Source organism: Mastigoproctus giganteus, chromosome 9 (genome assembly GCF_048544385.1).
Source record: "Mastigoproctus giganteus isolate SK-2022 chromosome 9, ASM4854438v1, whole genome shotgun sequence".
In the NCBI taxonomy this organism is placed as follows: Eukaryota; Metazoa; Arthropoda; class Arachnida; order Uropygi; family Thelyphonidae; genus Mastigoproctus; species Mastigoproctus giganteus.
In genome coordinates this window covers 120,161,456-120,175,581 of record NC_143583.1, presented here as the reverse complement: position 1 = coordinate 120,175,581, position 14,126 = coordinate 120,161,456, and the positions used below count along the sequence as shown (strand labels likewise).

The window sequence follows — 14,126 nt, the reverse complement described above, 5'->3', positions numbered from 1 at the left end:
TACCGGAAGTACAATCTTCATAATTTTATTAGTAAATTAATAAGAGGAGTTTACCTCAATATAGTACGTGGAACACTTCCGTATGATACCCTCCAGAAATTAAAACGGAAAAAACGAAAAAATCGACAACTTACCGGTACATTAAAGTAAAATATAAATATAATTAAAGTAAAATATAAATAATCAATTTAACACAATTCAAAATCAATTCAAAACAATTAAAATTCAAATTAACGCAATTAAAAGAATCTAACGAAAATATTCAAAACGATTTTCCTTCCTAACAAATATATAAAGGAAGGAAAATCGTTTTGAATATTTTCGTTAGATTCTTTTAATTGCGTTAATTTGAATTTTAATTGTTTTGAATTGATTTTGAATTGTGTTAAATTGATTATTTAATTATTTATATTTTACTTTAATTATATTTATATTTTACTTCAATGTACCGGTAAGTTGTCGATTTTTTCGTTTTTCCGTTTTAATTTCTGGAGGGTATCATACGGAAGTGTTCCACGTACTATATTGAGGTAAACTCCTCTTATTAATTTACTAATATTATTATCAACGTAGAACATATTGAGTATTACAGCTCTGATTCATACTATCATAATTTTATTATAAGTTTATATTTTTTCCCAATTAGTTCATTCTGGGGATGTGACATTTTCAAGTGTAATATTTCTGATTTATTTTCCAATTAGAAAATACCATTTCAGAATATATAACTAGTTATTCTATAGTTTTTATCCTTTTAATTTCCTGGCTTATATATTTGTTGGTATTCAACAGCTGAAGCTATTCTTAGTATAGGAGCCCAAATCTGTACTGCCCAACCCAACCCAGTCTCATTATTGGGTTTAATGGTTATTGAAATGATATAGTCTTTTGTTTAGTCTCACCATTGATAATGAGAGGCTGAAAACAAATATAGATTTAAGAGTTTTGCCTACGTCCACCCTGTGGCCACTTATGCTAAGGTGGCTGCAGCGAGTGCAGGCATAAAGACCGGTGCTGAATTGATTCCCTCGGGAACTCAATCAAAGCATGTACTATTGATTAAAGCTAGTAAAAAGTGTAAATTAAAAACGAGTGAAGAAGTTAAACAGGTGATTGCAATGAATTTTAAATCCAAACTTAAACATATTAAAATAAAATCTATCACAAAAGTTAGAGAAAAAGGCATTGTAATTAAAACTGCCACTGATGAAGACATTAATAAATTAAAGAACTTCCTGAAATTTGGGGAACACAAATTAATTGTAGACTTGCCCTGAAAACTAAACCTGACTGTGATACTCTATGACATGGGCTGAGAAGTGGCAACTGAAGTTTAACATTGACAAATGCAAAGTACTGCATATGGGTAGAAGTTTGTACGTCCAGAGGAACGTACCAACTGTGTGGTACTACACTTAAGGTGGTAGAAAAGTGGTAATAGTGGCATCACATGTCACTATTACTACTACTACATACAGAAAGATATGTCAGATCAAGAATTCTTGGAGGATCTGTATGTCAAAAACTTGGTTGAGCACAATGTTAGTGAAGAAGATTTCAAAAAGGGGGTTAAAGTGAAGTTTAAGATTAACGCTAAAAACAAAAACACTGGATAATTGAAGTTCCTGCCTATATAAGGCGAATCATATTAAAAGATGACGCTCGCATCTACCTGGGCTGGTCAGTTCACAACGTGAAGGATTTTATTATCACTTCATGTTGTTTTAAATGTTTGGCTTATGGTCATTCAGATAGATATTGTAGACAGCAGGACTACATATGTGAGCACTGTGGACTGCAAGGTCATGTCGGAATCTCATCCCATTCCTGAATCATCCATTACATGCCCAAACTACAAAATAAAAAAGAGGAAATCAGATCACTCATATCATGACTCGAAGTGTCCTGAGTTCTTGCGAGTTCAGGAGGTCATCAAATCTCGCACAAATTACATTCAATAAGGTAAAAAATGTAAGCATGGTTAAGATTAAAAATATTACAGTTAAACTGCCAACGTTCTGCATCTGCAATGAGTGATATCTCCAAAATAATTACGGATCATAAAATTGACATACTAGGATCTCAGGAATTATACTCCTACAAAGGCAAAGTTAAAAGATTACCAAACAGCTGTAGGGTGGTTCAATATAATGTATCTGTTACAGGACGGTGCAAATGCTGTGGCAAGAGTGTGGGCAGCTCTTGTTATAGCAGACCACGATCAAGGGTAAATGGTCTCTGCTGCGGCATGTGAATGCTTGGAAATCAGTTTTGGACAAATATTCTTCATCTCAATCTACATGCAGTGCTCACAGCATTCTCAACAAATTGAGCCTTATCTAAACTTCCTCGAGACAGCTTTAATTAGGTTATCAGGCAAAAAGATAGTTATTATGATGGATGCAAATGCTTCTTCCACCATGTGGAACAGCCCCATAATGAATAATAAAGGTGAATTACTGGAGGAATTCATAATAACTAACGGATTGATTGTCTGGAACTCACTGAGCATCTGCCCCCACTTACTCATCCCCTTCTGGTCAGTCTTACGTAGCTGTCACTCTGTCGAATGCAACATTCGAGAGATGCATAGAACACTGGACTGTTCACTCCTTGGTTGGTAAGCAATGTAATAACCTTTGATATAATATCTAATGAAAATGCATCGTGGCTTATGACCACAATGTCATCTGCAAATCGTAAATGGTTTAGGTACTCTCCATTCACATTGACTCCTTTCTGTGACCAGTCTAATCTTCTGAAAGCTTCCTCAAGGGCAGCAGTAAACAGCTTCGGAGATATTGTGTCTCCTTGTCGAACTCCTTTCTCGATTTTAAATTTCCTACTGTCTCTGACTAGTCTAATAAAGGAGGTAGCACTCTCATATATTTTCTTCAAAATCATAATATATGGGGTATCTATGCCTTGTCTTTCCAGTGCCCGAAACATTGCCTTATGCTGAATGGAGTCAAATGCCTTTTCATAATCCACAAATGCCAGGCATAATTGTGTTTTATATTCATTTGCTTTCTCCATTAGCTGTGATATTACGTGAAGGTGATCCATAGTTGAGAATCCTGTCCTAAAGCTAGCGTTGATTCTCATCAAGTATTCTTTCTAATCTGTTAGTAATGACCCTTGTGAACAACTTGTAGATGTGGGATAACAAGCTAATTGGTCTATAATTTCCAATTTCTGATTTATCTCCTTTCTTATGCAGCAAAACTATGATTGCATTATTCCACTGCTTAGGCGTCACACCTTTTCTAATGCACTTTGTGAAGAGCCTTGCCAGTTTTTGTGTTATGTCTCTTCCTCCCAATTTTAACAACTCTACAGTAACTTCATCTTATCCCGGGGCTTTCTGATTCTTCATTTTCTTCAATGCATGTTCTACCTCATCAGGAAGAATATCGGGTATGTCGTATGTGTTGCTACTTTGCAATCCATCTTCCCTCGCTCCTTGTATAATTCTCTATAGTAGTCTTCTGCTATTTGAATTATGCCTTCTCTGCTGTTTATAAGTACACTATCGCTATTCTTCAGTTTCAGTATCATTTTTCTTTCTCTATTACTGCTCATGGCTGCTGATTTAAATCCTTTGTTTTCCCTTAATGCTTGTTCTACTTTTCTTATGTCCTCTCTGAGTCTCTTTCTCATGGCTTTGCATAACTCAGTATACTCAATTTTCTCCCTGTCAGCGTTTCTCTTGCTCTTCATTTGTCGTCTTCAGTTCATCATGACAAGTGTTTCTTGACTAATTTTTTCTTCTTTGGATTTCTTTTTCCCTATAGGTTTCTTGGGCTTTATCACTTTCAGAAAGTTGTAATATTCCTCGTCGATATCTTGGTCCTGAGCAGTCTGCAGAAGCTCAAACTTCTTAAGTTCCAGTACATACTGCTTTTTCTCCTCCTGTTATCTCAAAGACCTTTGTATTATTTACTCGAGTCAGTTTTTTCCTTTCCTTTCCTACATCTATATCAAGTGTACATCTTACCATTCTGTTATCACTTCCAACATTTACCTTATTCAGGATGGTAACATCATTCACAATATATCTTCTGTTAAGTGAGGATGAAGTCAATTTCATTAGTTGTTAATCCATTTGGACTCTTCCATGTCCACTTTCTGTTCACCCTTTTCTTGAAAAAAGTGTTCATTACTGACAGTCCTTGAGATTCTGCAAATTCCACAAGTCTTTCGCCTCTTATTTCTTTCACCAATTCCAAAATTTCCTATAGTTCCCCTTTCTGTGCTGTTTTGCCTTTTTCCAACCTTAGCATTGAAGCCCCCCCCCCCCATAATAATAGTGTAGTAGGTTTTCTGCTCATCTAGAAGACTCAATTTCAGTGAACATTTCTTCAACCTCTTCATCATCATGGCTCAATGTTGGTGCATAAATCATTATAATCTTTAGGTTGTACCTCTTAGAAATCTCGAGTACTAGTCTTGACACCCTTGGTGATGTACTTTTGAATTCCAAAATGTTGTTTTTAAAATCTTTATGGACCAGAAAGCCAACACCACCTTCATTCCTTTCACTGTTTCCATTGGTGTACAGCAGATTTCCACTTGATAAACTTAAAAGTAATTCATTTCTTCTTCTTGTTTCAGCCAAACCGATGATATTCCAATTCACATTTTCTAATTCCTTTTCCAGCTCTAATATCCTGTATATATCTAATATTAGCAGCTAAAATCTGATTATTCCATTCAATCCAACTTAGTTCATTTATGTTTAAAATTTCAATAAGGATATTAGATAATATTAAAAATGTTTGTGTATATTGAGCTGATAAAAGAGAGACACTAATTTGTACTGCTTTTTGAAAAGCAATACATATCATCAACCACCAGAAAATTGTCGATATTAGTCTAAGTTGCAATCAGATCAGTTGACAGGTTTCTTTGGAGTGCTAAGATTATATATTGTTTTGTTCATAGCTGCTTCTCAATTTTTGAGATGTCTTCAATGCATTATAGAATTACGGTACCCACTGATGAACCATTGAAAATTTGCATATAATCAATTTCAAACTTATTTACCTCCTAAATGCTTATCTAAATTTAGTATTAACATTAAAGAGTGTGAGTCAGAAGTGTTCAAAGCCGCTAAGTGGATTTTTTTTATTTATTGATTTGAAATTGTTTTTCCTAAAACTTTTGATTTAAATTTAGTAGTATAGCATTATTTTGAGATTTTCTGATTAATCTGGTGTATTTATTCTTTACTCGGCCTTGTAATTGCATAAAAGTAGCTGTAAGGGTATCAAATCCATGTGTTACAAGTTGCAGCTCCGCCAAATGAAGGTTTTTTAGCCATATTTAGCTGCTTTATTGACCAATTGTTACATCAAATTATTTTCTATAAGTAGCTTATAGACCTAGTCAGGATCTTTAGTTTATTCTGAATTGAGACATCAAGATTTGGAAGTTAATTAATACTTAAGTGTTCGTAGATTTACCGTTCGTAATGTCACCATTGTTATACGACAACTTTTATCCCAAACTAGATAGCGTAAGCTTAGTATAGTATATAATATAATATTGTCAATTAATCAGTAAAATCTATTAATCTTGTTAAACTTAACTGTCAATTAAATTGTAATTTAAACTAAATACATATAACGACTTAGATTACAAACGTAACAATTAATTAACAAATAACTTGATACGGAAGTAATATAAATGGAACTCGTAGTAAAAAATATACATACAGCTTTATAACTGTGTTGGGATACAAGTTTAGGGTTATAATTTTGTACTGAAATTGAAATTTTATTGAAATTAAATCGAAATCATGACTCAGACCAGAGCAGCAAAGCAAAATGTTCAAGCTAATGGGAGTGCTGTGGCTCAGGGGAGAACTGAGGGGAGCAGTTGCCCTCTGAATCACAGCCTTTTAAAATGCACTGCTTGCGTGGTGTTTTTGGAGCAATCGGGTACGGGACATGATATTGCCATGGGAGATGTCTTTCTGTGTGCGCGATGTAAGGAAATCAGGTGACAACTCAAAAACATTGTTATGGGCCTATATGAGAGCTTGAAGGCCAGGGTGGATGCTCTCGAAGGATCTAAATTGAGGGGGCCCATCAAGCTCACAGCTTGCACTTGGTCATCACCCAACACAGCGGCAGCCCCCACGGCAGAATGCGCTGGTCCCACAGGAACTAGTAGTTGTTGGTGACTCTATTGTCAGGGAAACGGGGAACATGCTTTGTAAAAAGGATGTGGAACAGGACCAGGGTATGTCTGCCAGGGGCAACGGCTGATGATGTTGTAGAGCAGATATCATCTTTTAAGGGCACAAAAGGTGATATAGTTGTACACGTTGGCACTAATGATATTAAGAGTAGGAGGCCGGCAGAATTACTTAAGTACGGGTCACTGTTGAAAAAAAACCGTGAATTAGGGTTGAATTTGAAAGTGTCTACAATTCTGCCCAGACATGATAGGAGGGAGTATATGATGAGAGCCTTGTTGATCAATTTGGCCCTGGAAAGATTGTGCAAGGCTCAAGAGGTAAAATTTTTTCAGCCTGGTCTGTTGTTGTTATTTGGTTTTTAGGAGCATTAGCAACTAAGGCCATATTGTTCCGGGGATATGCGGTGGTCATTCCCTGACCTTTCAGCATCTTAAGTATTTGGTGGTCACGGGCTCGAACCCCGGTCTAATCAAGAAGCGTGTGCTACGCACTGCCGCTCCTGCCCACCTGGCTACGGAGACGCCAATAGATTAACAGTAGCCACTGGCAGAGGTGAAAGTGATTCTTGCACTACTTCTATTGGAATGAGCAGCAGCCTGAAAAACAAAATGCAGGATATTTCAGAGACTGCTGGGAGTCATTGCGTTACAAGTAAATACATGGGTTCTGTTAAGGTAGCTAAGAATAGAAACAGGTGCACGTATACTTGCGTGTACACAATTGCTAGGAGTTTGGTAAATAAATTTGATGAATTTGAGGTATTTCTCAAAAATTTCTCAAAACATCAAAGGCAGATATTGTTGGGATATCAGAGATGTGTGGTCACACAGATATAAGGAATGCAGAACTGGAATTTGGGGAGTACAATGTGTACAGAAAGGATAGACAGGATAGGAAGGGAGGAGGGGTTATGCTATTAGTTAAGAAATACACATAAAATCAAAGGAAGTGAAGCCAGTCGACATGGCTGGACAGTGCAGTGTCGAGTCAGTTTGGTGTGACATAAGCACTGGGAGATCAAAATTGACAGTAGGAGTGTGCTATAGGCCTAATGACTCTGATGAGTATAATAAGAAACTGTACAGGGAAATAGTGAGCCAGTAAATCAGAGAGCCTTATAATAGGGGATTTTAATTTCCCAGATAGTGACTGGAATTTGTGGGTCGGTCACTCACACACTAGCAAGGCTTTTGTGGTTTTATTGGATGATTGTTTTCTACATCAGCATGTTCAGGAGGCAACAAGGGGGGGTAATACCCTTGATCTGATTATCAGTAGTGATTCTTCATGCATTAAGAATCTGCAGATAAATGAACCACTAGGTGGCAGTGATCACAGTCTGCTGAAGTGGGATTTACTCCAAGAGGTAACTACCATCAGGGGTAAAGGGAAGGGTTCTTGCTTTCGTAAAGGTGGTATTTTTCGGCGGCTGTTTTCTCTAAGACAGTATTTAAATTCTATACAGTGGGACCAACTGATGATGTTACCAACAGCAAAATCAAAATGGGAAGCATTCAAAGAATTTATCTTGGAAGCTACAAGGTTTTACATACCAAATAAGAAATATTGTTCAAGGTTTAGGCCTAAATGGATGTCAGATGAACTTTGTATTTTATGTGTATTTTATGTGTATTATGTTTTTTTTAAAACCTTGGATTTTATGTGTATTTCTTAACTAATAGCATAACCCCTCCTCCCTTCCTATCCTGTCTATCCTTTCTGTACACATTGTACAGAATGAGACATATGGCAGAGAAGAAAAATGCATGGTATACATATAAATTAACATGTGACACAGAAGCCTATGATAGATATAAGCTGGTCTGTAACCAATTTACAAAGGAGGTTAGGCAGGCAAAGGCAGATTACAAGAAATCTTTGGCAAAGGAAGCAAAGAAAAACAGCAAAGAGTTTACTTATGTAAACTCTAGAAAAAAGGGGATGAATCAGATTGGTCCACTTGATATCGATGGTTCAAGAGTTCATGATCCTGCGCAGGTAGCTAACAAACTAAATGAATATTTTGCATCGACATTCACACATAAGGAGTTATTCAGCGAGGGGAATGCCAGAGGTGTATTCAACTCTGGCAGTAAGCTAGATAATCTTGTAATAACTGAGAGTAAAGTGGAGGAGAAACTGTTGAAGATAAACACAAGAAAGGCACCTGGGGTGGATGGGATCTATTCAGTTATATTAAAGGAGGCAGCAAAGGAAGTAAGCAAACCCTTAGCCATAGTTATGAGAGCTTCCTTGGACTAAGGGGAGGTACCCATAGACTGGAGATGTGCAAATGTGACCCCAATTCACAAAGGAGGATCAAAGGCTGTCACAAGTAATTATAGACCTGAGTTTAACTTCTGTTCCAGGAAAATTAATGGAGGCACTGATTAAAGAAGCACTGCAGGATCATCTAGATGAGACTTCAGTTATAGCTCGGACACAGCATGGTTTTGTTAAGGGAAAGTCTTGCCTGACCAATTTTATTGGATACTATGATGCAGTCACAAAAGAACTGGATGCAGGAATAACTTTGATATTATATATTTGGATCTTAGAAAGGCTTTTGATATTGTTGCACATGGAAGACTGCTGCACAAATTGGAGCAGTGTGGCAGTGGAGGCAAATTGCTGTTATGGATAAAGGGATGGTTGAGGGGGAGAAGACAGAGAGTGGTAATCAATGGACACTGCTCATCGTGGACTAATGTTATTAGTGGAATCCCTCAGGGTTCAGTGTTGCGTCCATTATTGTTTTCTGTATTTATAAATGATATTGATGATGGTATATCAAGCTTAATGTCCAAGTTTGCAGACGATACAAAGGTTGGCAGGGTTGTTAAGGACACTACTGATGCTATGCTGCTGCAACAGGATCTGGAAAGATTGAGCAGATGGGCTGAGAGGTGGCAAATGAAGTTTAACATTGACAAATGTAAAGTACTATATATGGGAAACAATAACCCCAGAGCAAAGTATCAACTATCAACTCTGGTACTACACTGACAGTGGTAGAGAATGAAAAGGACCTGGGGGTAATTGTGCAGGCAGATATGAAGTTCTCTGAGCAGTGTAGATGGGCTGCAAGAGTAGCTCATTGTGTCTTGTCAATGATATACAGGAATTTTTCTAGCAGGGATAAGGAGGTGATTATTCCCTTGTATAAGGCAATGGTCAGGCCACACCTTGAGTACTGTATACAGGCCTCATTTCAAGAAGGATGTAGAGCTGCTGGAACGAGTACAGAGAAGGACAACAAGTGAATGGAACAAAGGGTTGCTCTTATGAAGAAAGGTTTAAGTTTTGTAAATTACACTGTCTACAGAATAGGCACCGGCGAGGTGATCTAATAGAGGTGTATAAAGTCATGTATGGTTTGAGCATGCTCAATGCCGATGGAATTCTTCCTTTTGCTCAGAATAATCACCTGAGAGGGCATAAATTCAAATTGAGGAAAGACAGATGTGCGGAAATTTGCCTTCAGCCAGCAAGTAGTCGGTTGGTGGAACAGACTTCCATCCCTTGTTGTGGAAGTTGATAGCCTATATAAATTTTAGGCTCAGCTGGACAGGTACAAAGGGTACTAGGAAAGTTTTGCAATACAGCTTTGTTTATTTAATTTTTTCAAAGTAATTTCCTCTACATTCAATAAACCTCTCCATCCTCCGAAACCAATCTTTAAACCAGTTCTGCCAAGTTTCACTAGGAAGTAAAGCACACTCGTTGTCCCAAGCCCGTAGAAGGTCCTCATCACTGGAAAACCGCCTCCCTTTTAGCTTCATTTTCACATGCGGGAACAGTGCAAAGTCGCAGGGAGCAAGGTCTGGACTGTAGGGAGGGTGCTCGAGAAGTTTCAGTCCTGTCGTGGTCAAATATTCGGTGCAGGCTTGGGCGCGGTGAGCTGCAGCATTATCGTGATGGAGGTACCAGGTGTCCATTCTTGACTTTGGCCGCAGGTTCTTCATAGATCCAATGACTTTAGGCAGGCATTGTTCAGTATACCACTTAGCTGTGACTGTCTTCTGCGTGTCCAAAACGACACGTTCCACAATTCCACTCGATTTGAAAAATACAGCTATCATTTTCTTCTTTACAGATCGGGATTTTCTGACAATTACGGGTGTGTCGTCATCATCAAAGACCCAAACTTTGTTTTGAGCCTTGGTCGGCAGATCGTAATAGTACAGCCAAGTCTCGTCACCTGTCACGATGTTGTTCACATACCGAGATTGTCCCTTATCAAACTTTTTTAACATCTCCCGGCACCAAGTCACACGTCGTGTCATCTGCTCTTCAGTCAGTTGATGCGGCACCCAGAGAGAACAAAGTTTCTTCACGTGCAAATGATCTTGCAGAATCGAAGGAATTGCTGGTGCATTTAGGCCCAAAGTATCCTCTATCTGTTGGTAGGTCACTCGCCTGTTTTCGTCAAGCATTTTCCTCACAGCAGTAACGTTTTCCTCCGTAACTGACGTTCGTGGCCTTCCCAGCCTCTCAGAATCCTCCAGAGTGAAATTTCCCCTTTGGAATTCTCTATACCACCTGAATATCATTGTACGATGTGGACAATCATCATCTAGTGCAAGAGTCATTTCTTCTAAGCACTGGTCTATGGTTAAACCACGCACGAAATTATACCGCAAAACTGTCCTTATCTCATTTCGTGCCGACGATGCCATCGCAAGCACTTTACACTCTCACTACTAATGAATAACTGAGCCCATCGACTTGGAGCGGCGGCTACTATGCACGTATGAACATGTCTCAACATGCAGCAACAAGCAGCTTCCTGTGATTCATTGTTGCATCATATTGCAAAACTTTCCTAGTACCCTTTGTATTTTGAATGATCGTATGGTTGAAATGGGAGTGGTGTTTTTTTTTTGGCTCATGCTGCATAAGCTTGCTTTCTTGCATCATATGCCTCTACTAATGCTAATGCTAAATGATTCAAAGAAGCAGCATACATAGCATCATAATAAAAATAATAATAAAACTTTTACAACCCCTGTCCATCTGCTCTAATAATTTGTTTAATTCTTCCTTAAATTTATTCAAACCTTACGCACATCTATTCTGCAACCATCCTTCCTCAATTTAAATTTATACTCTCCCCTTATGTAATGTTGTCTGAGCAAGGGTAAAGATGCCATCAACATTTAGCTTACTCAATCCTTCAAAGCATTACTCACATCAAACAGATTTATTTGCAGGTGCTTGGTTTCCTGACATTGCAATTTGCAGGACTAAAGTCTTTCTTGGTATTAGTCCCCAACCTCCCCCACTAATCTCACAGCTCTTCTCCGCACCTGTTCCAACAGATCTACATCCTTATTAAAATACTTCTGTCAGGCTAGTATGCAGTATTCATGATGGCCTAACCAATGGAATAATTACTTCCTTATCCCTAAGGACAAAATTGCTATATATCATTGACAAAAACTCCACAAGATATCCAAGCAGCTCATCTGCACAGTTCAGAAAACTTCATATCCGACTACACATTGTCCCTAGATATTTTTTTGTTCCCCACTAACTTCAGGCACAGCATAGTTGGTATGTTATCCTGGGATTACTGCTACCTATAAAGAGTCCCTTGTCAAAACCAAACTTCAGTTGCCACTTGTCAGCCCAACTAATTTTTCTACACTTTGTTGCAGTAGCATACTGAGATTACTTTCATTAATCACTTCCAATCTATGTATCACCTTCGAACTTAGATATTAAGCTTGGTTTGCCTTCATCAGTATCATTAATAAATATTGAAACCAATAATGGGTCCAGCACTGAACACTGTTGAAGCCTATGGAATATTATTACAAGAGAAGCAGTGTTCACTGATAACCTCCATGTGGAGCCTACACCACATGGAGGAATGCCGTCCCTCTGTGTTACCAGGCAAACTAATTGGTAGATGACTCTCATCAACCGGTGCAATACCACCACTTTGCTTATTAGAGACTTTAAGTGGTGGAACCCATGTTTAGTCTCCAGACCTAAGTTCCAGTCAACCCTTCCCCAATCTCTTCCATCATAAAGTATGACTGATGACTTTTGAGGTTATGATGGACATCATGGCGAGATCCAATCTTACTTACATTTCAAGGGTACAGCTCTAAAATGGTGTTTGCAGGTCAGCCGCTAGTTAGTACACCAGACTGAACCTATTGGTAACTCTTTAGGAGGCATCCGGATTAGCTAGTGTATAATCTTGCTACCTCTACTCTGCCAGATAGTGACTGGAGGGAGTCCGAGTAGTGTGTATGTGGGGACATTGTCGAGGCCACGTTATGTTAAGGATCTGGGTATATTCTTACCATGTGTATGCCATACTAATACTCAAACTAATAGAGTAAGCGTATCTGCAAAAAGATCTAAACCTCCCAAACAGTTCTAGTTCATTTCACAAATATACGTGGTCTCAATTCGATTCTCAACGATGTCCATTTCCACTTGCAGTCTGTCAAACCCCATGTTCTTTTTCTGACAGAATCTCAGTTATTGGTTGATTCAACTACTGCTCATCTCAGTTGTCCAAATTATTCGCTGTATGATTCCTTTTGCCTCAAAGATGGTAGTTGTGCATATGTCCATTCCGATATTCCCTGTCAGAGACTAGGTAATTTGAAATCTCCTCTTTTCGATCTTCTCTGACTTAAAATCTCTCTACACTCTTCTGTGAAATTCATCTGTTATCTCTACCTTTCTCCCAACTTCACTAATCACTTGGAGCTCTCTGACTTCCTCTCTTTGCAACTTGACTTTCTCCAGTCCAACTTTCCTAACAGTGAGGTAATTTTCCTTGGTGATTTTAACGTTCACAAGTCCAGCTGGCTTTGGTTTTCAAGTCATGCCGACCCAGCTGGTCGAGATGCTGAGGCTTTTGCAATTACTAATGACCTTGCACAGAATGTAAATTTACCTACAAGAACACCAGACAATCCTAACGATACAGCCAATATGCTTGATCTTTTTCTCACAAACAACCCTTCAAAGTACACTGTCAAAGTGAGTGGTCCTTTAGGCTCCTCAGATCACAACTTGGTGATTGCCTCTTCTCCAATGGAGCCTTTATCTCTTGGCTATTCCCAACTTCGTGTTGTTTGGCATTACAAGAATGCAAAATGGGATGACCTGCGAGATTTCTTTTCTTCTTTTCCTTGGTCGGATTACTGTTTCAAAACTTCTGATGTCAACACTTGCTCAGATCGTGTCAGTGAAATTATTCTTGCAGGAATGGAATCTTTATCGCACACTCCACTTTAAAATCTCGTCCTTTTCTAAACCTTGGTTTTCCAATAAATGTGCTAAGACTGTTCAAGAGAAGAACATTGCATATCATAATTGGCTTGTTTCTAATTCTTCAGTTTAATTTTCTGCCTACACCAAAGCTCACAACAATTGTAAAGCAGTTATTAATCGGTCCAAACTAGAGTTGGAACGGGCTAGTAGTAGAAAACTTGCTTCTTGCCATAATGGTAGCTGAGCGCTCTGGTCTCTTGCCAAAGCTATTGGCCGCAACTTTTGCCGATCTCTGCTCCCACCTCTGTCCAAACCAGATGGTTCTGTTGTCACTTCAGCCAAGGATAAAGCTGACCTGCTAGCATCCCATTTTTCTTCCAACTCATGTATTAATGATCTTCGTAAAACACCTCCCACCATTCCTAACACGTTCCATTTAATGTCTCCTGTGGTCTTTCATCAAAAGGACGTCAGAAGGATTTTGACGAATCTTGATGCTAAGAAAGCTCCAGGTCCCGATGGAATTTCTCCACTTGTTCTCAAAACCCGTGCTCCTGAACTTACTCCTGTTCTTTGCCGCATTTTTTCTATTTCTTATTCCAAAGGTGTTTTCCCTTCTGGTTGGAAATTTGCTCATATCCAGCCAGTTCCTAAAAAGGGTGACAAATTCCTCCCATCC

General features: G+C 38.5%; 1 protein-coding gene across 1 annotated transcript in view; it reads right to left on the bottom strand.

Moving 5' to 3' along the window:
• LOC150080682 (dihydrolipoyl dehydrogenase, mitochondrial) overlaps positions 1 to 14,126 on the bottom strand; it is a 222,593-nt gene that overhangs the window by 88,471 nt on the left and 119,996 nt on the right. The gene's annotated exons all lie outside the window — the stretch shown is intronic.